We start from the raw sequence: 24357 nt of genomic DNA on the forward strand, positions 1-24357 counted from the left end.
AACTTTTCTCCAGTATACATTTTCAAAACCATGAAGGTTTTCTTCCAGAGAAATTTGTGACAAAGTCTAGTGATAGGTAGACGCAGAAATTATTGAAACAGCAACTCCAGTATCAAGTTCCATTCTTGTAGGACCTGCTTCAATGCCATTTCTGACTTCAGCTTCCAATAACACATGTAGTGCTTGATCTTGGCCTGTGTCACAAGAGGTCTTGTCTTTTTTCAACACCATGAATTCTTGACTTCCATCCTTTTTTTAGGTTCAGTCTTCATAGGTGCCTTCTTGGATGGATGATTATTTTGTGTTGGTGGTCACTGAATTGTGTGACAGGTCACAGTGATGTGTTCTTTCTTCTGGCATGTTCTGCAAATAACCTGGCATGCCCATCAGTCCTTCTAAGAGTGCATAGTTTGTGCACAATGGCCACATGGAAATTCCTTATGGTCCAATGGTCCTATGTCTCGTAAAATCATGAGATGAGCTTCTCGGTTCGTACTACATTTCAGAGAATACTTCTCTGAAATTTCCATTGGAATTGTTGCTTCAACAGCCTTCTTGATTGTAAATACAGTCAATAACTTCATCTGAACCTGGTCATTGCATAGTCCGGAGACTAACTAGTCACTCAGGCCATTACTTAATGTTTGTCTGAATTGCAAATGCTCTGACAACTTCCTTAAAGCAGCAACGAACTATGGTACCAACTTTCCACTTCCCTGATGTTGCTGATGGAACTGTTATCATTCTCCTATCATTGATGGACTAGGAGAAAAATGTTCCTGCATTACTGCAGTAATTTGCATCATATGCGGCAGTTCCCAGCACAGGTGAAGACAATAGGACACAAAGCAGTCTGTATGCCTTCAGACTCACCACTGTCAGCAAGGTTGAACTGATTGTCTGTCTGGAATGGTGTTTCAGGTTACAAATTGCTCAAAATATTCAAGGTATGTCACCCATGATTCATGGTTGTCATCAAATTCACCAGCATTGCTCACAAAAGTTGCCATTTTCTCTGCTCTCCTGTTGGACTTCACACCTCCTGGGCATCTTCTCTGCAACAGGGAAACAGTTTTTTGTTAGTATGCTATCTGTACTCAATCTACCTCTTCTGGCTGTGCGCCAACACGGCGGACTCCAGAATTCATCCTTTTCCTCTACTTGAGCTCCCTCTTCTGGCTATAAACTCTCAGTGCAGGCTAAGATATATGCCTGCCTGCCTACTTGCACGTGTTCAACAAACATGGCTGCTTACTTCCCTCTCACTGCTTTGTTTCTGTAGCAGGTAAGCAGCAACAGCTGAAAACCCCTCCTCAGTAGTTTGTTTGCAGTAGTTCTGGGCAGCAACCTATTCATTTGTTCTGTTTTTATTTGTCTACTTCCCCTCTCTAGCTGGATGGCTCACTCTGTCCCAGAAGCAAAAGCAGCAGTCTGTCACCTTGTGCCTCCAGGTGAGCTCTCTTTCTCCCCCTCAGCCCTTTTATAGTATTATTTGCTTACTTTTCCTGCTTCTTCTTCTGGCAGAGGCAGCAGTGGTCACTTGTGGGATAGAAATCCTTCATCACCAAATGTTATATATGGACCCAACAGAGAAGGAGATGGACAGTGAGGAGCTCATTGAAGCACAGCTAGCTTTCATAGAAACCTTTATTGAGCTGCAGCTAAACTGAAACAACACACAGGTGAGGCTTTTCATTGGGGATGGGTAAATACTCAAACATTTAAAGGGACAGGACATCACACTCTCATTATTACCATTGTGACAACTGAACTCACCAGGGTAACTGTTTGCTCACAGTCTCAACATTTGGATAGCTGAGAAGTGGAGGAAAGGTGCAACCTGTGAATGGGCCTTTGGTTCAAGATTTTACTCCCCCGCATGGTCCAACAGAGCCCAAATTTCTTGCGTCTTTTATTCATTGCTGAAAAAGCTGTATTTTTTACCTGCAGGTAACTAACATGTGTGAGCTATCCCAAGGCAAAAACAATAAAGACAAAGCACTTTAGTTTAACCACAAGATAAGTTAAGCGAGGTCAGACCCGTATTCCTACCTACCTATTCTACTCTGTTCACATAGGTTCTTCTACTGTTCTCATCATCATAGTATTCAAATGCCCTTAAGTAGTGTATTAAGCAATGTCTAACATCTGTCATGTGTTTGTTCTCTCATCCTTTCATCAAGGGGCAAAGTGTGTGTAATGTAGTGAGATGTCTTGTTTTGGTATTTTCCTTTTGTTTCTTAGGGTGGTTTTATTTTTAATATGTACATGTTGCTATGTATTTATGTTAGACATTGTAGGTCACAGAAATGCTTCTTGCACTTGGAGTGGAAAGTAGCAAGGTTTGTGATGGTTGACTCTTCTTGGGGACATTCATTCCAGTCTTGAACCAGCCCTGAGAAAGATTTGTTTCCTGCACAGATGAATTTTACCCTTATTTTAGAGAGTTCCATTGTGCCAGAGGTGCATAGTTGTTGACTATGGTCTTCATCCCAGAGTTTAATTGGCCCAGGCCATGGAGGGCCTTGAGGAAAAGGACTGAGACCTTGAATTTGATTCAAAATTTGAAAGGAAGCAGTGTAGGGAGCAGAAAACAGGTATGATGTACTCACGGTAGACTGTGTTGCTGAGGCAAAATGCTGCATCCTTCTGTACTAGTTGGAGTATCCTAAGTATTTCCTAAATTGGAGTTTACTGACGTAAAGGGAGCTGTACCCCAAGAAAAGGGACATACTTTTTGGGCCTCTGTGGGGGCTGCAACATAGTCCTGCCCTGTTGACTTCCCCAACAGCAGGAGGGAAGAAGAGGCGGGGGGATGCAACCCCCCTTCCTCAAGCAATGGAAGGGAGGAGACAAGAGCTGTCCCTGGAAGCTATTTAAGAGCAGAAGACAGCCAAGCAGACTGCAAGCAATTTCTAACCCTGGATGCCTGGGAAAGCATGAGGGAGGCTATGAATAGCCCTGCTTTCCCTCCATGTGCAGAGTCCAGCTGGGCAGAAAAGAAGAGAGCAGGTCTCCCTACAGCCAGCACAGCACAGCACTTTCCGGCCCAGCAACTGGCCTCTCTGCAACTTCAGCCTGCAGAAAAGCCTCTGGAGGGGACAATCTGCTCTTCCTGCCCCAGCCTGCAAGCAACAGGAGGTGACAGACTGTCTTTCCAACCACCACCTGCAGTGTGCTTGCCATGTGAGCAGCCCACGCCTGACCCAACCTGCTTACACTCACACCTGTGGTATCCACATTTTAAAGACTATTAGCATTGTTCCAGAGGGGAGCAGGCAGTTTGTCCCACTCCAGCAATCCCCAGGGAGTACCTGCTTGCTTGCATCAATCTCCAGACCACTCAGCCAGAAAAGAAATTGGAGTGAGTACTCTGTATTATAGTTAGACAGGAAGTTAGGACTTAATCTTGCACCATTAAGTCACAGTACATTTGTGAACAGGCTTTCATCTACCTGAATCATTAAGACTTGTGCTGCCAGTTCCCAGTATAATAAAGTGTGTTTCTAACAGCATTTCCTTACAGGCCTGTAGCATGTCTCTACGTGCATCAACTGGGTACCTGAGATGTGGGAGAGAGAGAGAACTGATGGGGGAGACACTTTTGTTTAGGAACACTGGGGTTGTGTGTGGGGTCTTGTGACATGGTATGCTTTCCGGCATAGCCATTAGTAATGTAAAAGCATTACTAATATCTCTGATCATTCTAATAATTTAATATTTTACTGATTATATATTGCTCTTTAATCAAATCCTTACATAAAATTTATAGTTATTGTTTTTCATTTGTTTGTGGTGTGAGTTTGAATTGTTTATGAATTCAAGTGGATAGCCATGGTCTTAGTGTAGCGAACCCCTCATCTTACTGGAGGCACTGGCAAGTAGTTTTATTCTTTAGCATACCAGTAGGAGAAGTCAGGCACCTACCAGCAGGACTGAAAAATGAGCCCAGGCAAAAAAAATTTTGGAACTATCCAAAGATAGTGTGGTACCACACTGCCATTTGCACAGCATACACATACTAAACCAGCACCAAAAGAGGGATTACAATTAAGCTGGCTTGGGGATTGACATCATGGTGTCCCTAAAATGCCTTGTCTTGGGTGGTTAGCATCTTCCCCATTTTAGATCTCAATGTTGGAGCTTAATCTTATCTCCAAGGTATTTCTGTGTTATTTACTCATATTTATAGATTCATATTCAGAGTCCAAGGCCAGAAGGGACCAGTATGATCATCTAGTCTGACCTCCTGTATAACAGAGGCCAGAGAACTTCCTCAAAATCATTCCTAGAGCATATCTGTTAGAAAAACATCCAATCTTCATGTAAAAATTGCCGGTGATGGAGAATCAACCACAACACTTTGTAAATTCTTCCAATGATATTACCCTCACTGTTAAAAATGTCTGTTTTATTTCCAATCTAAATGTGTCTAGCTTTGACTTCCAACTATTGGATTATATTATACCTTTCTCTGCTAGACTGAAGAGTCACTTATAAAATATTCATTTCCCATATAGGTACTTATAGACTGTAATCAAATCACCTCTTAATCTTCTCTTTGTTAAGATAAATAGATTGAGTTGCTTGAGTCTGTCACTGTAAAGTATGTTTTCTAATCCTTTAATCATTCTCATGGCTCTTCTCTGAACCCTTTTCAATTATCAACATCCTTTTTGAATTGTGGACAGCAGAACTGGACTCATTATTCCAGCAGTGGTTGTACCAGTGCCAAATAAAGAGGTAAAATAACCTCTCTATTTCTACTTGAGATTCCCCTTTTTATACATCCAAAGATTGACCTTTTGGCCATAGTGTCACACTGTGAGCTCATGTTCAGCTGATTACTGACCATGACCCCAACTCTTTTTCAGAGTCACTGTTTCCCAAGATAAGGCCCTCCATTGTGTCAGTATGACCTACATCTTTATTCCTAGGTGTATACATTTACATTTTGCCATATTAAAACTGATATTTGCTTGTGTCCAGTTTACCAAGCAATCCAGATCTCTCTATATCATTATCTGTTCCCAAATTTTGTGTCATCTGCAAACTTTATCAGTGATGATTTTATGTTTTCTTCCAGGTCATTGATAAAAATGTTACATAGCATAGGGCCAAGAACTGATCCCTGCAGGTCCTCACTAGCAACACACCTGATCCATGATGATTCCCTGATTACGATTACATTTTGATACCCATCAGTTAACCATTTAATCCATTTAGTGTATGCTATGTTAATTTTATATCATTCTACTTTTTTAATCAAAATGTTGTATAGGTACCAGGTCAAATGAGAAGTCTAAGTATATATGAACACTATTATCTTTATGAACCAAACTTGTTATCTCATCTAAACAAGATATCAAGTTAGTTTGAAAGGATCTATTTTGATGGTTGAAATTAATTATATTATCCTCCTTTAAGTCTTTATTAATCAAGTCTCATATCAGCTGCTCCATTATTTTGCCTGCGATCAAGGTCAGAGTGACATGCCTATAGTTAAGTCATCCTGCTTACCCTTTTTTTGATATTGGCACATTAGCTGGAATCATCTGTTATTGATGCTGTACGGATATAATCAGAGAACTGGACTGCTGATAAAGAATGGAGCATGGAGCACTGAGCAAATTGGTCCAACAATGTATAGGAGTTATGGGAGATATGGCAGATCTACCAAGCTTATGAGGAGAGAGGAAAAGAGAGAGCAGGCCCACACCCACAAATGGGGAAGAGTGGAAAAGAGGGAATGTGGAAGCCCTATGCTCAACAGCCACTAGGAGGAGATGGGAGAGGATTCTCTGCTCCTTCCCAGCAGTCAGCAGCGAAATGGAGAAATCTGCCAAGAGCCCAGAGGATGGTATTTGCATGGTTCTTACAGAGAATGGGCTTGACTTAGAAAGTGTGGTGTCTTAGGAGAAGATAAGGAATTGGTTTAATTCAGTTTCAATTTAGCTGATGCATGGCAACGCTAATTATGGTATTACTGGGCTCCACATGCAATTTAAGCACGGCTGAGATTAAGGTAAAATATATTAACATAGTTTTACAAATATTTTAATGTACCCAGTACTGTACTTTGCTCATTCCATTTACAGATCATATTTTGGACTAGGTAATGTGTCTCTATATTTAATTGCATCCATTTGAAAGTGAGATTCGTGATTTATTTTGTGACTCTTTTGTAAATAATGAGAGGAAACTGTGTTTAATTTGTCCAGAAGATTATTATATCTTTTTAATAGCCACTGCTACGCTATAAAACTTCAGGAATGCTTTGATTATCACACCCAGACAGTGAATTTCAAACTTATAAAATGATCCCTGTTGTGTGATTTCATTGATTTAACTCTTTGATTGGGTTAACATTGTTTTTATTGAGTTTCAGAATCTTTAATAAGGGCTTGAGAGCAGAAATACTGAATATGCTGCTAAATCCAAAGTAATTCAAGAAAAAAAGAGGAGCAAAATCAGAACCTGAGACCCAAATCTATGTGAATTTCAGAAGAGATAGGAGATTGTGTGCTTCAGATATGTACAGTGGCATGGGTGAGCAAAAGCTAGCATGAGTACATTTCCTAATTTGGCTGAGTATTTGTGTTTCAACAAGCACAGTGTTACCTTACCTCTTTACTGTTGTAAGTAGAGTTGGTTAGGAAAACTGATGGGAGGCAGGGAGCTGGGGGGCCAGAAGGGGAGCTCAGGCTCCTCGTGCCAGAGGGATGGGTGAAGGAGGAGGAATAGGAAATGGCATGGGCTCCAATCTAGGTACAGCATGGGCTGCTTGGGGCTGCAGGGTATGGGGTCTCCCCTGACTCACTGAGGTCAAGAGTCTGTGAAAGGGGAAAGGGCTGAGGAAGCAGAGCTGAATTCCTCCTGTCCCCCGTATACCACCACAAGAGATAGGAGATGGATAGCTCAGCCAACTATCTTGACAGTGCTGGGGAGAGCAATCTGGGGGGTGGCATACCTGGGAGAATATAGGAATCTTGGGGTAGTGGTTGCCTACGGGAGGTGTGGGGGAGTGTGTGGGTGGGAGGCATATCTCAGCTATTTTATTAACTCCAGCACAGAGGCGCTGGAACAATTTTTATAGTGAGGCTGCTGAGAGCCAAACTGTAAACCCTGTATATAATGGAAACCACTTCAAGCCAGAGAGTGTGGTAGCACCCCCAGCACCCCTAGTCCCAGCATCTATGGCGGTGGGAGATGGTGGTGGCTGTCTGTGGGGAGACACTGGTGCATTGTAGGGCACCAGACGTGACAGCTAACCCCTTCCCCCATTCATGCTTCTGTCAGGGCGGACATTAGTGAAATGGGAGGCAACTCTTCACCGTTGTTTCCCACTGTCAACATGAACATGTGGATTGTTCTATGGGTGGATAGATAGATATACAAAAGTTTGGGATGTTGTTGGAACTAGTTTCAGTCTCTGTTATTTAAAGCCACCCTTATTGGCTGGTTTTAAATCTAAAAGAGGAAAGAAAACTATTAACATAGCTTTAAATGCCTCAATTTTCTTGTTTTAAAAGTGAGACCATCAACTTAAAATCTAATCAATTTAAAAAAAAAGTTGAAAGCATTTTTCATAACTACAAAAGAAAATCTAGCTTGTGAAATGTTGTGACTTTTTTAAATTAAAAAGGGCATTATTGTTTTGACACAAAAATGATGTTTGTTTCCTAATTCTATTTTCATTCATAGGGCAATGCTTTATTGTTGTGCACAGCAAGACCTGTATTTGAATGAACATTAATGAGTGCTGTCGTCCTCCCTCTGAAATCAATTGCAAAACTCTCATTTCCTTCAAAGGAAGGAGAATTAGGCCTTCTGTAATGTGGAAGTTTACATTGTTTGGGGCGAGGCCTATCTTTGTGCTCTGTGTTCATACAATGCCTAGACCAATGGGAGCCTGGTCCATGGTCCTGATCTTAGGCAGAATCATGATACAAATTATTATTATTAATAGTAATAGTAATCTGAGTTAATAAAATAGCTGAAATATTATTCTCAAGTGTTTTTAATGACAACTACACAAAATGTTGTTTCTGCTCATGATGTTTTCTGCAGTACAGGCATTAAGAACAAACAGGATGGCTCTGAGTAATTCATCTGTGCTAACTCAAATCAGCTGTTTCCTGAATTCTAAGAAGCAGAAAGCATTCTTCATAAAGAAAAAAAAGAAATCCTGAAGTTAATACAGAACCATTCCCTCAAGGAAGTACATTCTGAGTTCTTAGACTTTCCCCTGAGATAGGAGGGATGATCAAACTCTTGCCATGTGGTTGTACTGTCATTCTGGGCTGCAGGTAGTGACTTGTTCACCACAGGTAATTTTATCTGGCAGTGGAGAGATTACAGACTGCTGTTAAGTCTTGAATGGGGACAGGCCCTGATGAAACCTTTGCAGTGCTCTAGAATTAAATAAATGGAGCAGGAGGAAAGAAAGAAAATTCCTAGAGAAGAAAAATAATTTGCTAGGATTCAACTCAAACCTATGTATGTCATACTAGGGAGTGGTAATGAAAAGAAGATGCAGTTTGGAAGCATTTTAATTGGACAAGAAATACAATGCACTTTTCATTTTGTCTCTGTGTTCATTGTCTCTTTATACTTTTTCTTCTCTTTTTCATATGTTGTATGTATGATACCTTCCTTATGCTTCTGGCACAGGCCTCCCACACTGCTCCTGCAATTCTAGGATCTATTTCTCTTATTGAGGAGAGTCGATCTCTCTGGTGGAATCAACTTCCTGGTTCCTTTGAGTAGAGCTGGTTGGAAAACTTCCAATGAAACTCTTTTTGGGTTGATTTTTTTTTTTGGTCAGAATTTGCCAATTTGTTAAAATGGAGACATTTCATGGAGATGATTGTTTCAACTAAGTTCTGTCTTTTTTTTTTTTTCTGCCAGCTCATATGCCCAGCTCTTCAGCAATCTGCCAGGCAACTGCCATGGAGTCAGCGAACCCAAGGCCTCCAGGGTTCCTGGATAGCCTAACACGCAGATTTCCTCAAAGTCAGGACTTCATTCCTTTTCACAGAGAATTTTGAATTTTTTAGTTTTCTTTTTGAATTGGAATGAAATCAAATTTGAAAAGCCTCCATGGAAAGGAATTACTTTTTCTCCACACGTCTACCTTTGAAAATTTTCCTTTCTTCTTCTGTTTCTTCTCCTTCATGCCCAAGTTGTTTCTTTTGTTCCCATGCACTCTTCAACTTAGCAGTATCATCACTAGGAAAACTTGTTCTCTTACTGGATTTGTGATGCAGATCTGGAGTTTGTGAATTATTAGTTAAGCTCTTGCTTTTTCTTTGGTCTCCATTTACCACTTATGTCCTTTCTCTCTTTCTCCTTCCCAGTCACATTGTCCTGATAATCCTGAGTTTTGCTGAATTGGCTCAGATAAAGGTAATGCCACCTACAATGGAGAAAATGTGGCATCCTTATTCAGTGTCACATTTCTATAATTGACAGGAGAAAGTAAGTTCAGTCGATTCATTCACTAGTATTAAATTCAGGGTTATACTCTACCACCTTAAACCAAGTAGAGTAGGACTTTTCCCTTTACGTAGTCCCATTGACTTCAATGGGCTAGAGTGGTGCCTTCAGGCAGAACCCTGAGCTAGGTATGGTAACCAGGAATTTCTGTAATCTACCATTTTGCACCTCATCTGGAATATGATGTGTGCAGTATTGGTCACCCCATTTCCCAAAGGATATTGCAGTTTTAGAGGGTGTTCAGAGACAATGATTAGGGTCATGGGAAAGCTCTCATCTGAAGAGAGGCTGAAAAGATCGGGCTTATTTACCTTAGAAAGGACAGAAATTGGTAGGGACAGAATAAAAATATGTGGAGTAATGAATGGTTTAGAGAAGGTAGGTCAGGAACTTTTCCCTTTGCCAAAACACAAAAACAATGGGACATTGAATGAAATTCAGAGGTGTCAAATTCAAAACTAATGATATAAAATACTTTTTCACACTATGTGCCATTGGACAGTGGAACTCATTGTAACTGGAAGACATTGAGGCCAAGAACACAGCAGGATTCAAAAAGTGATTGAACATTTATATGGATAACAAAAATATACACAGTTTTCATAATTATAACAATTAATTATGGAAGGGATATTAAATCTCAAGTTTCAGGGTTTAAATCAATCTCTTATTATTAGGAATTGGAATGAGAGCTAAAGCAGGAGGGAAGATTATTCCACATCTGCTTTCTGCAGGGTTCTTATGCCTTCCCTGAATCATACTAGTACTGGTGACTGTCAGAGTCAAGATACTGGACTTGATGGACCATGGGTTTGATGCAGTATAGCAATCCCTATGCCTGTATATTCCTATGATAAGAGCCACCAAGAAAAATATCATTACTAACCCCCCCAAACACCCTAAGTTTTTGAAAAACTGTACTGTGGCAATAAAGAATGCTCTTGGTTACATCCATGTAACCCATTTGGTTTACTCTGTGTAATCAAGGGCCTGATCCACCCATTCCATGAAAATCTATATGAGGAGGCAAAGGGCAAGGAAATCTCAGTAAGCCAATCCAGTTGACTTCAGTGAGACTACATGGGTGTTACCGAGAGCAGAATTTGGCCCAATCTTTACTGATACAGTAGAGGTTAAAACTAGGACTGGCTGAAAATGTTTTAAATTTGTCAACATTTCAAGAAGAGGAACAGGTCAAGATATTTACAGAAATATATAGCAGTTTTGACCAGCCCTTGTTAATGGCCCCCTCCCCCAGCTTTTAATAGAAAATGTTTTGTGCATATTTATTCTCTGTGTATGACTATATTCATAATGGTAATAACAGAAATGAACCCCTCTGGGCATTACTCATATGCATGAAAACAGTAATATGCCCATGAGTTGGTGTCAGTGTAAATATTGCTTACAGCTGTTAAACAACTTCTTTGATAGGTTTCTTTATTGCCTGTCTCACATTTGTTATAAAGATTAAAAAAGTACTGTAGCAGAGCACTGACCCAATCACAAACGTATAAGGATTCCCACAGCCAATAAACATGTGTGGTGGGTGATTTTGTTAAGCACTCTGGACCAAAACCTGAAAAAGGGGTCCAAGACCCAGCTGAAGTGCTCTGCTTGCCGGAGATTGTGATCAGAGAGTGGGGGCACATGTTCTTCTGGCTCTGGACACTGAATTAACTGGTCTGCTGCTACATGCTGCCAGGCAGGGCAGGGGTGTCCTAGACACAAGTGTCTGGTGGGCTTTAGGCTTGTGTGTCCATTCTGTATGCAGACCTGATGGCCATATGATTCACACTTCCTGCCCTGTGCAAGAAAGAAGGTGAACCTATAGCCTGGCCTTCTCTCCACCTTTTCCCCCCTTTGGGCTTCTGTCTGTCCTTAGGCCATATAAAGGCTCTCTGAGTGGACAGACTGAAACGGTGGCTGACATTTACACGGTCCATGCGAGAGAATTAAGCTCCATTCACTATTCTCTCCCCCCCTTCACTTGCATAAGGATCTATCACAACATGATTCAATGGTAGTTTTGCCTGAATAAGGACTAAATACTACAGGGTCTGCCCCTCTGTGAATAGATTATATAGAAAGCAGCGTTAAGGAATTATGGGCACCTGTGTTTGAAAATAAGGTTTAAAACACTTCTTCCAACAGTATGTGCTGCAGACTAGCTGCCTCAAGCTTTAAGGGTGTTTTCTTTTTCTTCCCAGTATGCAATATAAATAAATAAACCATTGAACTAAAATATAGAACACCTACTCCAATTTGTGCATCGGCAAACCTCCAGCATAACAGTGGCTATTGCTCCATTCTTAAACTGACCCACAAAACAAGCACCACACGAAACAACTTCACCTTTCCCGCAACAACCCTCCCATCAGGTTAGCTTTTGCTATTTCCATTTATATATGCTCTAATTCCTTATTGTTTTAGTATTAACTGTATTTCCATTTTAACTAATCTATTTGTTGCCTCTGAAACAAGATGTGTATAGAGAAGAGAATTACTTTGTGACAATAACACTTCCCATCTCTGTTTGAAAGAGTCTTTCATATTTCTTAGCAAGAAACTTAAAAGTTGGACACTACCTAAAATCTAGGGTGCTCTATAAAAAAAATCTTGCCTATCAAAAGAGGGACACATAAAGCACTGCAGCTGGTTTGCTGCAATAAAGTACCCAGACACATAGTTTTATCAACTGCTAGTGTGCCTTTAACAAATCACAATTAAATATTAACAGGCCATGGAGCAGCATGGAGCGCTCTGCAGTCCTTTGAAGGCATGTTTGCCAATTAAACAAAGTCTAACATTAGAGTAAAGGTGGCAAGGATCCAAACCAGAGAAATGAAAGTCAACCACTTCAGTGGCATTCATTAGCTCAACAGACATTCTTTGTGTGGCCTGTTTCTCTACTATTGCCAAATCCACACCCTGTTCAGGAACTTAGCCAGGCTCAGATAAGCTTATTATGGAAATAACACTTTGTCACCCTTTACAACTTGCTTCTTGTTAAATTATCTTTTATCTTCTTTGTAGTATTTGTCACCTCTCCATAGGTACTGCTTGTGTGGACAAATGCTATTTTGTTTGCTTTGGAATTCTCGGTGACAAAGGTTAATGGTAGTCAGAATAATTTTTTTAAAGAGCCTCTTCTCTGTGGGCTCATAGTGAGGGCTAGTTGGAAAACAAGAATTCTGTTTCATGAAAAATTGAGGTTTTGACATTTGTTTTTGTTCCTCATTAGAAGAAATGGAGACCTTTCAAAACATTTTCATACCCACACAAGTGAGACCCTCTCCAAAATAGTTTGTAGCCCAGTAATTAGGAAACTTGTGTGGGAGACTCAGGTTCAAGTCCCTCTGTGGCCTGAGGTTGCAGCAGGGATAGGAACCTTGGTCTGCCAAATTCCATGTGAGTCCCCTAACTGTTGGCAATTCTAGTTCCTGGTTTTCTCTCTCACACATACCTCACTCTGCAGATCTTCAGAAACCTTCCCAACTAAAGTTTTGTCAAAACTGAACATTTTTGCAAAAATGGATAAGTGTTGGGCAAATTGGCATTTTCCAATGAGAAGGCATTTTGTCAAAAATTTCCTAACCAGCTCTAATCATAATATTTTGGTCCATGAAGCCATTTGTGCAAACACATCAGGTTGGTTTGGTGCACAATTAACTAGCTGGCACGTGTGTATGTTTGACTGTGTGATCATTTGAAAATGTGGGTGCCTACAAAAACGATGGGTCGTATCATGACAAGCCCTTATGCAGGTTTGGGGGAAAGCTTTATGGAGATTGTCCACCTCTTGCATAGCCCCTCTAAAAGTCAGCCACAGCTGCAATCTCAGCACTTGGAAGCACAGATACTCTTCCTCTGGGTGGCCCCTGGGGAACAGAGAACTCCAAAGAGGGAAAGAAAAGGTTGGGGAGAGAGGACTATAGCCACTCTCTTCTACGCTGGTTCACAGATGCTTTAGCCTGAGTTCCCCAGTGCACACAGGAGCTTAGCGAGGAATTGTGTCTCCCCTAGCTCATCCTGCAGCATGGGGCTTTTTTTAAAGGTGTGATCTAGCCCATATGTACGCATACATATGTATCTACACAGCCCACAGAAGTGAGCCTCCCAGCCTGGGTTGACAGACTTGGGTTGGGGGACTGCTAAGTAGTCGGTTCTTTGAAGTGGTGGCTCTGTTTCAGAAACCGAGATCCAACCTGAGCTCCAACTTCAAAATGCTTTCTACCTAGCTGTGTTTAGAGCACCACCACAAGCCACACTAACCCGACTCTGTTGATACAGGCTAGGAGGCTTGCTGTTGTGTAGACATATCCAAGGAGGTCCTGTTTGCCGACAGGTAGCAAGGCTATTTTCTCCTTGTTTCCATTCAGAGGTAAAGAATAGGAAAGAAAAAGGGGAATTAATGTACCTGTCTTTGAAATCTACATTTAGATTCCCAACTGGCCAGTTCTGTCATTAGCCACACACCTTTGGTGGAGTTCTTCATTTTGGAGTTAATGATGCTGCTGATGGAAGAAAAGGAAACCATTGTTATTTTGTCACTGCTGAAGCACTGCACAGGTCATCTCATATGCTTGGATAGACGCATGGAAAAAAAGACCTGAGCATGTAAGTGAAGCAAAAATGCATTTCAGTGTCTCATTCAACTGTTTGAACAAATATCCTGAACACATTGAATCGATCTCTCTATCCTTATTACTTAAAGTCATTGTCAATGTTACCATGATATCTAATGATGGTCCCAATAGGCTCACAGTAAACTAAAAACACAGAGGAGAACCGCTTAGAGGATATTTTCTCTTACTTAATTCATAAAATCAGAGACAATCCATTCTATACAGAGATGCCCCAGCACAGTTCACTGAAGTCAGAGGGAGCCATGCACAATCACATCCAAGAGAGGCATTTGATCTGCGTATGTCTCCTAGAAAACATTGAAATATGGTTTATTTAGAGACAGTGCTGATGAGTCTAGAATATTCCTTATATTTCTCTTTCACTGTTTTCATAGAGTCCTATTTAGCACTCCCACTCAGACAAATCCCCCACTGCACTCATGGGGGTACTTTCTTGCCTGAGAAACGTATGGGAGAAGGGGTTTAATATGACCTTATCTGAGAACATCAGGGCAAAAATCAGGATCTTTTATTTCAAAAAGTTTATCTGTTTATTATGAAGTCATAGGACGAGATCCTCAGCAAGTGTATGTCTACATTGAAGTCAATGGAGCTATGCTGATTTACACAAACTAAGGATCTTGCTCATTATCTCCTGATTGTGACATCACAGTTGGTGTTAGAAATAGGATTATAGATCTTGGGGCTTAGTCCTCAACTACTGAATACATGGAATTAATAGCATCTATGGTTAAATAATTACATCAAATCAAAATTACATCTTTAAAATACAAACACTGGGACAGAATGTCTCAGGACATTGGTAACAGGATATGTTACCAGCACCTCAGTTTAATTCCAGTCCAGATTGGTACTTGCTGTATGTACTTATATCCTGTTGCCTGTTAGTTCAGTAATCAATATGAAACAAGTTGCTTATCTTAATATAGTTTCCAATAGAACTAGATGGAACCCAGAGGGCATATGTCAACATCACAATTGGCACTAATTGGTACCTTTGTTGATGGGCTCTAAAGACAGGCCAGTGATAGAATGGGCAAGGAAACTGAATTACCCTTTTGCTCGTAGAAGTGTTTATTTCAGAGCAATATTGAACCTGTCAGTGTGGCTGCTGTTCTTGTAGATATATAGAGGAGTTCACCTCAAGAGAGGCCACTAGCCCAAGACTCATCATGAACATTGAAAATCCTTCAGTGATTTGCACACTTTGTTCAACTGTGTGTGGTAAGAACACATTTTGGGATGGATGCTGCTCCAATCAGTGGAGGTCTCGCAATTGATTTTGATGGTATTCTGCTGGTCTGTTCTTTCAAAGCAATTTGGGTTATTGACTTCTACGGGACCAGGATCCAGTCCTCAATGCACAAATGTGAACATGTCATTCTCATTGAATTTAGTGCGAATTATGTGACCCCCATCAAGAAAATCATCCCTTTGAGTAAAGTTAGTGCTTGTAAAGGTCTGTGACCCTAATTTTCAAACATTATCTTTTTAATATGATATCCAAATTCCATATTTCGATCTTCAAATCGGCATTTATGTGCCCATTTTATCTGCCATGAATAAGTGCTAATTTGACCACTAAAACATGGAATTTAGGGAGCCACTTAATTACAATATTCAGCTCTCAGAAGTTTTCCATCACTATTCATCCATAGAGCTTAATGCATATTTTTTAAAGGAAACATTTTACAGAGAGGGAAACTGAGACTCAGGTGAAGACGCTTGCCTACGATAACTCAGCAGGTCACAGGAGAGCAAAAAATGGGACGCAGGTCTCCTGCCTCTTAGTTCAGTGTCCTAATCCAAGCACGCTACTGCCTACCTTTGGAAACTGGGCTCTGGTTTTGTATTTAATGCCTTATGTGAATATTTCTTTTTCATTTCTGGAATTTTAAAATTCAGGGCTCACTCAGTTGATGTAAATTAGAGTAGCTTCACTGAAGCTGATTTACACTGGCTCTCTCTCTCTCTCTCTCTCCCCTCACTCTCTCTCTCACACACACACAGACACACACACACACACACACACACACACGGAAAACAATAAGGAGGAGGAAGATTTTTTTTGAAATTAGCATTTTTGTGCTAATCTTATCAATGTTATGTACTTGATTATCATTTGTATAGCACTCCAAAACTATTTTGTAAATGAAATTTCATTCCATACAAATAATTATATAGATTAGGTAGGGGCCTCGCCTCCTATGCGTTATGCATTAAGAACAGTAGAGGTGAAACCGAAGAAGGTAGGAAACAGTCATCAAAAGGAAAAAGAAATGCCTGGTTGGGCAGAAAACTTGAAAAATTAAGCAACAAAGGAAGGAGCAAATTGAAAGCTGCTTAGATTTATTGTAGCTGCAATGTGTGTTCTGGTTATTTACATAAGGTCTGTGTGATTATCTCCTCTGCTGTAAAAAATAGTCTTTACTGTAGTATCTACAGCAACACATGGTACTTGTGTTATCTCAGATATGCAGGCCTCTTATTAAAGCAACATACTAACCAATATGTAATGTGAACTTTTGACCGCTCGGAGTGTTTGGAGATGAAAAATATATTTTGCCATTAGCAGATGCATTTGGCCAATTTGTATTCCCAAATGTATAGCCTACTATTTGCTTTTATTTTAGGAGTCACAAATCTTCCTTTTTCCATTTAAAAATGTAGAATTGGTATCTCCATTTATCCCATGATTCTAGTTTTGAGCTTGATTTTTGGATTGTATTTAATGCTATTTTGGGATCAAATCCTGCACTCCAGTGCGTTTTGCATGTGTCACAATGATTTTCCTTTAAATGCAGGATTCTCTCCTGGCAAAGGTTTTTATTTCCCAGTAGGCCTGGCCCTTCACCCTGCATGCCTGAACCTGTATCTTCCCTTTAGGCTCAGTTCATAAAGAAGCAGCTCTCCTCTTGGTTGTGCTGATAGATAGAACTTTAACGTATCAGTATATCTGTCTGTGTTCTATAGAATCCATCACCATAGCATCTAACTGGTATTCCACCCATTGAAGAAACTCCTGCTCTGTATGTTAACTCTTCTTCCTAAGAGCCTTGTCAATTTAGAGAATCATCTTTCACTTTGTTCAAAAAAAGGGACTGGGGAAACTATAGATCAGTCAGCCTAATTTAGACACCTGGACAGATAATGAAACAAATTATTAAACAATCATTTGTAAGCACTTAGAGGACAATAAGTTTATATGGAATAGCCAAAATGTATTTGCTAAGAATAAATCATGCCAAACCAACCTAATTTTCATTCTTTGACAAGGTTACTGGTCTAGTGGATAAAAGGGAACCAGTATATCTTGATATAAAGCTTTTGGCACAGTCGCCCATGGCATTCTCATAAGTAAACTAGGGAAATGTAATCTAAATGAAATTAGTGTAAGGTGGGTGCACAAATGGTTGAAAGACCATATTCAAAGAGTAGTTATCAATGATTCATGGTCAAACTGGGAGGATGTATCTGGTAGGGTTTCATAGGGGTCTGTCCTGGGTCCAGTACTATTCAATATTTTCATACATGAATTGGATAACAGAGTGGAAAATATGCTTATAAAATTTGTGGATGACACCAAGCTGGGAGGTGTTGCAAGCACTTTGGAGGACAGCATTAGAATTCAAAATACTCTTGACAGGTTGGAGAATTGGTCTGAATGAATAAGATGAAATTCAGTAAAGCCAAGTGCAAAATATTACACTTAGGAAGTAATCAAATGCTTTAAATTGCAAAAGAGTTTTCTAACCAGTGTTGTGCCATTGAATATGATAGCTGGCAAGGCAGACTGAGGTTATAGAATGAAAGACTATATGCAGTCAGATGCAGTGAAATGGAAATGGAACCTCAGGAGGACCTTCCTAGAGGGGCCGATACAGCCTGGTCAATAAGGCGATGTCTGAACTGCCTATGCACACAAACTGGCAGATCAAAGACTAATATGATCAAATGGCACTACACTAATATAAATACATGTGAGTGTGGTGAGGTGCAGACCACAGAGCACTTGCTCATTTGCTGACTCTTTGGTGAGACCTGTACAAAGGAGGACCTCGCTGCAGCAATGGAAAAAGCCATCGCTTGTGCACAGTTCTGGAAAAAATCTAGTTTGTGACAAGGACATAAGAAGAAGAAGACCACACTTTGAAAAAGATGTGGACAAATTGAGAGAGTCCAGAGGAGAGCAACAAAAATAATAAAAGGTTTAGACAACATAATTTATGAGGAAAGTGAACAACTGAGCATATTTAGTGTTAAGGACAAAAAATTCAGTGGTGACCAGATAAGTGTTCAAATATATTAAGAACCAGGGATGGATTAAAGAATTATGGGGCCCTCTGCACTATGGAAATTGGAACACCCCCACCTCCACTAAGAAACCAGACCTCTCCCAGAAGCCCCACTATTTTTATGTGGGTCTGATTGTCATGGCCATCTGGGAAAGCACCCAGAAGAGGCCCAGCTAAAAAGGGCACCAAACTTGCCTGTTCATCTGCCTATGGTGTCAAACCTGAGCAGTGGTCTGACCCTGTATCCCAGGTTGCAATGCCACTCGCTGAAGTTTGGCCTACATGCCCTCCTCTCATGCCTGATTGGAGCCCAAATAGTATTGCCATGTCTAAGAGACATTAAAACACCTAGCTCGCCCAGGAATGTCTGCTCAGGGACACTCCCACAATTCCTCCCAGGAGCCACTGGCCTCCTGCACCCTGGTCCCTGCTCCTTACCCCTTTCCACTGGCAAGCCTCAGCTCCATCCACTTTTCTGGCACCAAGAGAAGCAGGAGCCTCAGCCACCCTGTCAACATGTTGAGGGCCCACCATGTAGAGCGGGACCCAGTACTGGCAGTTGTCCCAGCAGTCAGGTGACTTCTATGCCATAGTGGAAACAGCTGCTGGTGCCTCTAAGCATGCATGCATGCAGCAACAGCTGCTGGTTATAGTGTGCTGAGTTTTTTCACTTGTGGTACACTGAATTGGCAACTGGCAACACCAGAAGAAAAACAGGCAGGTGGCCATCTGAGGCCCAAACCCTGATCACCGGCCCTGTGCAAGTGCACATTGGTTTTCCCTGGACTGTTAAGGGCTGTTATGAAAGAGGACAGTGACCAGTGGTTGTCCATGGCTACTGAAGGTAGGATAAGTAATAATCGGCTTAATCTGTTGCAAAGGAGATTCAGGTCAGATATTAGAAAAAAAATGTTTCTAACTATAAGAACAATTAAGGTCTGGAAAAGGCTTCTAAATGAAACCGTGGAATCCCCATTGTCACAATTCAGGGCAACTGCACCTATATTTCCTCTCGGTAGTTCAACAAGGGCACCCACCCTCAGACTTCCAGCTTCCTAATCACTATCTTTCGGGGCGGGGGGGGGGGGGGAGAGGGGGAGGTGATCTGCACCTGTCTCATGCTGACCTTGGTATTCCCAAATTACATAGTTCCCTGCCTTCCCTATGTATTTCCTAGCACAGACAGGTTACCCAATGACACCTGCAAGCTCTCTCTTCAGAGACTGATAGAGAGTGGTTGTCAACAGTTTTAAGTTACTATGCAGCATTTCTTACGGAAGAAATACTACTACTACATTCTTAAGTTAAAAACTCTACAGAGAAAACAGAAGCAAAACAGAAGAATCTATACACATGCTAATAAGCTTACTAGAATTAACCTCAACCCTTACAGAGATTCTGGCAATCCCAGTCCTACCCTAAGGATCGGGGTCCTCCGTGGACCAGTGGTCCTGCCTGTTTCCTGGAACAGGAAGAATGTCCTGAGCCAGTTTAAACCAGGCTGTTTATCCCAAACCCTTTCTTTGTCTGTTGGTCAACAGAGAACCCAATTGGCTATGTATACCTTTCCTAAGGGGTTGCTTCTCTGGAGATATTATAACCTGAGTGAATTTGACTAATCACCCCCTATTTACTCTTCCCAGGGAAATACACACAATTCCACACATACATAATTGCATGTGTAATACATGAACTCTAAAGATGTTAAAACTAATTCAAATAAGGCTTAACATAATTCAGTAAAGTTGATTATTTCCTGCAATATACAGAATGAATCTGTCACATCCATCATTGGAGGTTCTTAAGAACAGGTGAGACATACACCTGTCAGAGATGCTCTAGGTATACTCGGGTCTGCCACAGTGCAGGGGACTGAGCTAGATGATCTCTTGAGATCCCTTCCAGCCTCACATTTCTATGATTTTATGTCAAGCCTCTACAAAGCAGGCTATCAGGCAAGAAGATTGTCATACAATTGCAGTATGATGAAATACTGGGGATGAAATTCACCACTAGACAGAGGGCCAACTTAAACCTTATTTTGAAAGCCAATGTGTGACTTAGGTGTTGCATAAGTCTTTTGCTGGTCCTCTGCATTTGTGTGAATTTCACCTTGGGTAAAGGGCCGCACTAAGAACTACAGGACAGAATCTTATAGAAATCACTTCGGAAACTTTGTCTTTCCCACTCATTTCATATGGGATTTACCAGATAGTAAGAATTAATAGTATTTATTCCTAGTGTGGATGTTTCTACCTAAAACCTGGATCTTTGTATATTAGGGTGTACTGACATATTATTGTCCACTTGGTCTCATTTCTTACAGTCAAGAGAACAGAAGCAGGTGGACAAGTAATTATTTTACAATCAAGTAAACAGAAATGAATAACTTATCTCATCGAGTAAATTGTACATCCACCTTCTTAGAGACTTGGTGAGATAATACACAACTGGAATATTGGTGTAGAAGGGTTCAGCTTGCTCCGCAAGGACAAGCAGGGGAAAAAGGGAAGAGGTGTTGCTTTTTATATCAAAGAGGCATACACTTGGACTGAGGTTGAGATGGAAGTATGAGACAGACTTGTTGAAAGTCTCTGGCTAAGGATAAAAGGGTTAAAAAAAAGAGGGATGTCATGGCAGGCACTTAATATAGACCACCCAATTAGGAAGAAGAGGTGGATGAAGTTTGGTTGTTTTTTGTTTTGTTTTGTTTTTTTAAATAACAAAGCATGGGATTTGGTAGTGATGGGGGACTTCAACTCCCAGACATGTTTCGGGAAAATAATACAGCAAGGCCCAGATTATCCAACAAGTTCTTGGAATGAATTAGAGACAATTTTTATTTCAGAAGGTGGAGAAAGCAACTAGGGGAGAAGATGTTCTAGATTTGATTTTGACAAAGAGGGAGGAACTGGCTGAGAATTTAAAAGTGAAAGGCAACTTGGGTGAAAGTGATCATGAAATGATGAGTTCATGATTCTAAGTAATTATAGGAGGGAAAATAGCACAATATAGATAACGGATTTCAAGAAGGCAGATTTTAGCAAACTCAAGAAGTTGGTAGGTAAGATCCCATGGGAAGCAAATCTTAGGGAAAAATCAGTTCGAGAGAGTTGGCAGTTTTTCAAAAGACATTAATTAAAGCAAACTATCCCACTGCGTAAAAAGTATGGTAAGAGACCACCTGGCTTAAGTATGAGACCTTCGATGATCTGAAATTCTAAAAAAAGAGTCCTACAAAAAATGGAAATTAGGTCAAATTATGAAAGATGAATATAAACTAACAATATAAGCATGTAGGGACAAAATTAGAAAGGCCAAGGCACAAAATGAGATTAAACTGGTTTGAGACATAATGGGTAACAAAAAAAACCATATAAATACATTGGAAGCAAGAGGAAGAACAAGAACAAGGTAGACCCATTACTCAATGGGGTGGAGGAGGAGACAATAACAGAAAATGTTGAAATGGCAGAAATGCTAAATGACTTTGTTTCAGTTTTCACCAGAAAGGTTAGTAGTGATCAGATGTCTAACCTAATGAAGGCCAGTAAAAATGAGGTAGGATTTTAGGCTAAAATAGGGAAAGATCAAATTAAAAATGACTAAGGCTTTGTCTAAATTACAGTGTTAGGTCTAGCTAATTATGTTAGTGTGCACACTACAGCCTTGCTCCCATTGATGTAAGTGTCCTAGTACGCCGACATAGTAACTCCACTCCCACAAGAGGCGCAGGGCTTATGTCAGCGTAGTTAGGTGGATGCAGTGTCTGTGTGGACACTGAGGATTACTTACATGGCTGTTGGCTGCCATTCTTGTCAACTGCACGGCTCCATGGCAGAGCTGTGAAATTGACAAGAAAGCCAGCTGGGTTGGGGGCTCCCAGCTATTGCCCAGGCTCCATCTCTGAGCCGTGCTGCGTCCACTGGGCTCCCTGCTTGGAGCCAGGCTGCCCCCCCAGACTTCCCGCTCCCCAGATGAAAAGCACCCATACAGCTCCCTGCTCCCAACTTGGTTCCTGGCTCCCCACTGCCCTCAGGGCAGCACCCAGGCTCCCAGATGGGAGCCTCGGGGCAACCTACCTCCAGTGGAAAGCTGTGCACGGAGCTGAGACACCAGACTTAAGTCAGTGGAAGCACTCCTGATGAGGTCGTGCACCACTGGCAGAAGAAGGGCAGCATGGACATGAATCACTACAGTAATTACTGCAGTGACTCTAAGTCAATCTAACATAGGTTGACTTAAGCTTTTAGTGTAGACATGCCCTCAGACAAGTTAGATATCTTCAAGTCGGCAGGTCAGGTGAAATGCATCCTAGAATACTCAAGCAGATGACTGAGGAGATATCTGAGCCATTAGTGATTACCTTTGAAAACTCATGGAAGACCAGATTGATGCCAGAGGACTGCATGAGGGCAAATATAGTGCCAGTCTATAAAAAGGAAAATAAGGACAACCCGTGGAATTAGAGACCAGGCAGCTTAACTTCAGTACCAGGAAAGATAATGGAGCAAATAATCAAGCAATTAATTTATAAACACCTAGAAGATAATAAGGTGATAAGTAACAGTCTACATGATTTTATCAAGAACAAAACATGTCAAACCAACCTAATCATTTTCTTTGACAGCATAACAAACCTCATGGATGGGGGAAAGCAGTTGATGTGGTATATCTTGACTTTAGGCTTATGATACTGTCTCGCATCACCATCTCATAAACAAACTAGGGAAATATAACCTAGATGGAGCTACTATAAGGTGGGTGTATAATTGATTGGAAAACTGATCCCAGAGAGTAGTTATCAGTAGTTCACAGTCAAGGAAGGGCATATCACACAGGGACCCACAGGGATCGGTCCTGGGTCCCATTCTGTTCAATATCAATGATTTAGATAATGGCATAGAGAATACAGTTATAAAGTTTGTGGTTGACACCAAGCTGGGAGGAGATGCAAGTGGTTTGGATGAGAGGATTAAAATTCAAAATGATCTGGACAAACTGGAGAAATGGTCTGAAATAACTAGGATAAAATTCAATAAAGGACAAATGCAAAGTACTCCACTTAGGGAAGAACAATCAATTGCACACATATAAAATGGGAAATGACAGCCTAGAAAGCAGTACCAAGGAAAGGGATCTGGAGGTTATAGTGGATCACTAATTATGAGTCAACAGTGTAACACAGTTGTGAAAAAAGCAAACATCATTCTGGGATGTATTAGCAGGAGTGTTGTAAGCAAGACTTCAGAAATACTCCACACTGATAAGGCCTTGGCTGGAGTGGTGTGTCCAGTTCTGGGTGCCACATTCTAGGAAAGATGTGGACAAATTGGAGAAAGTCCAGAGAAGAGCAACAAAAATGATTAAAGGTTTAGAAAACATGACTTATCAGGAAAGACTGAAAAAAAAACCCTGGCTTTGATTAGTCTGTAAATGAGAAGAGTGAGGGGGGACATGATAACAGTTTTCAAGTACATAAAAGGTTGTTACAAGGAAGAGGGTGAAAAATTATTCTCATCAACCTCTGAGGATAGGACAAGAAGCAATGAATGGGCTTAAACTGCAGCAAGGGCAGTTTAGATTAGACATTAAGGAAAAACTTCCTAACTGTCAGGGTAGTTAAGCATGGCAACAAATTACCTAGGAAGTCTGTGGAATCTCTCTCATTGGAGGATTTTAAGAACAGGTTAGACAAACACCTGTCAGGAATGGTCTAATTATTACTTATCCTGCTGCAATCCAGGTGACAGGACTAGATGACCTAGTGAGATCTCTTCCAGTCCTACATTTCTATAATTTTATTATTCTTAGCCAGTGAACAGGTTCTTACCAGTAACAGATTTCCTTTCACTGCTTCCACTTTCAATTCCCAGCTATGTCACTGTCTTTGAAGTTCTCCTCTCTGAACGTCA

The 24357-nt window shown here is 40.9% G+C and overlaps 1 long non-coding RNA gene across 1 annotated transcript in view; it reads left to right on the top strand.

Annotated features, from left to right (window-relative positions):
* Positions 1–13945: 13945 nt before the first annotated feature.
* LOC137150819 (uncharacterized) overlaps positions 13946–24357 on the top strand; it is a 31470-nt gene continuing 21058 nt past the window's right edge. The window contains exon 1 of the long non-coding RNA XR_010919074.1: positions 13946–14118. This is a non-coding gene — a long non-coding RNA (uncharacterized lncRNA). The remainder of the gene's footprint in view (positions 14119–24357) is intronic.

Source organism: Emydura macquarii, unplaced genomic scaffold (genome assembly GCF_026122565.2).
Source record: "Emydura macquarii macquarii isolate MOO-44397 ecotype Brisbane River unplaced genomic scaffold, CSIRO-AGI_Emac_v2 contig_1027, whole genome shotgun sequence".
In the NCBI taxonomy this organism is placed as follows: Eukaryota; Metazoa; Chordata; order Testudines; family Chelidae; genus Emydura; species Emydura macquarii.